Genomic DNA, 2,080 nt, shown 5'->3' on the forward strand with positions numbered 1-2,080 from the left:
ATGCAAATTATTACAAGCTACTAGGCAGAAGGTGCTAAAGAATTACCAAGAAATTTTCCTATTTATGCCACATTCACGCTTCACATTTCATTAACAAAAGGGATAGGGTCTAAATTTAGGGCTGGCATGGTCAAAGCTTAGGTTTAAGGCAGGGATTCCCCACAATCCCACTGCCCCCCCAAATGAAACAAATCAACATGGTTCAGGTGGCAATAATAAATCAGCAAAACCCCATGCTGTTCTCTGTCCACCTCTTACATCATGGCAAGGCCAAACTCCTGCCAGACGGATAGATAGCCAACAGATGGGGGTCTCACTTCTTGTCTGCGGGATTTAATGGGCAGCAGACACACTGCATGAGAAAACCACAGTCACTTTCCTTCAGCTCAGTCTGGGTCTCAAGTTTTCCTCAGGGAGCCTATTCCTACAATACAAAGAGAATCATGAAGAACATGAAAACCCCCATATCTTGGCAAGCACTCATGATATTTATATTTTTTCACAGGAACCAACCATCTGTTTTACCAACATCCACCAGTGCTTTAATGCACACTGGGGAGAAAGCTTGCAGAAGCTGTATGTTAGTAAATCAACACCACAGAGCTGAGCATTGTATCCAAATTTTGGCTGACAGGCTCTGACATGGGGAGAAAGGAAATGTGATCCACTGAGATCCATTAATTAGGCAGGTGTCCTGATTGGGGAGTTTTGCTTCTGGCAGGGCTTTGGGCCATCCTGTAGCTTTAGGGGCTATCTGAGACCATCTCCTCCCAGGGAGGACTCCATAGACCAAGCTTGGTGCTGCAGAAGTGACACATTAGTGTTTCTTATCTGGTCATCTCCTCTTTGCCTCTGTTTTCCTCCAGTTTATCTGGGATGATCAGCTGAATGGGGCTGTCAGAATCAGAATCTATCATGAGCATCTTCAGGGCATCTTCCTTGCTACGGACATGGACTCATGATATTTGCAGGCATCCCAGTTTCTGACCAGTGTTTCCCTAGGGAGGAAAGGACAGCCCAAAGGAGTCAGGTGGAGCTGAGTGAGCATTTGGATGGGAGATGTTGGAAATGGGGGAGTTTCTCACTTAATCAAAGATATCTTTGGAGGAAACGGGCTTTGACCAAACGCTGAACATTACTTGAATTTTCAACCGCAGCTTCTTTTCAACCTGAAATAAATCTAAGTATCCCTAACTTAAGGTGCTGGAGAAGGGGGACATTTCTGGAAAAAAAGTATTCAGTCCAGGAACCAGCTGTGATTGCTAAATTAGGAGATTTAGACACATGGGGGAAAAAAAGCAAAAGGACTGGGAAGCTAAAAATACAGCCTGAAGTCTCGGTTTGCAGACTGGATCTGCATTTTCACCCTTTTTCACTATGGGCTCCTCTAAAGCAAGGAAGAAGGGCACTGCAACAACAGACCGGACCCACAATGTTAATACCTACATATGAGGTGTAAGACAGCAGGAGATAAGCCAGCCCAAAGCTCTCCCCTTAGGCATCACACCTGAGCTTGTACAAAATTACAAGCATGAGAAAGCTGTATCTGGGACAATGTGTGATTAGAAAGTGCAAGAGGGCTGAGAACAGCTCTCAAGGCTGCCCAGGGCTAGCCCTTGCACCAGCCAAATTAAAAAGGGCTGCTTGAGGCACCCCAAGAAAATAGTATCCTTGCCTTAGGGCAAGTACCAGGGGCATCTCAGAAAGGAGATGTTTTGCTGCCCTGTTGTTGGTCATCAGCCTCAGCACAGGTTGATTATCTCACTATTTGCTGAGCAGATATCAGTGTAATGCTGACCACCTGAGATGCATGAGGGCTTCTTGCCCAGGTGGCCAAGAAGGCCAACGACATCCTGGCCTGTATGAGGAATAGTGTGGCCAGCAGGAGTAGAGAAGTCATCGTGCCTCTATACTCAGCACTGGTGAGACCTCACCTTGAGTACTGTGTTCAGTTTTGGGACCCTCGCTACAGGAAGGGCTTTGAAGTGCTGGAGTGTGTCCAGAGGAGAGTCACCAAGCTGGTGAGGGGTCTAGAGAACAAGTCCTATGAGGAGAGGCTGAGGGAACTGGGCATGTTTAG

The sequence above is a fragment of the Calidris pugnax genome, unplaced genomic scaffold (genome assembly GCF_001431845.1).
Source record: "Calidris pugnax isolate Ruff unplaced genomic scaffold, ASM143184v1 scaffold14, whole genome shotgun sequence".
NCBI classification, from domain to species: Eukaryota; Metazoa; Chordata; class Aves; order Charadriiformes; family Scolopacidae; genus Calidris; species Calidris pugnax.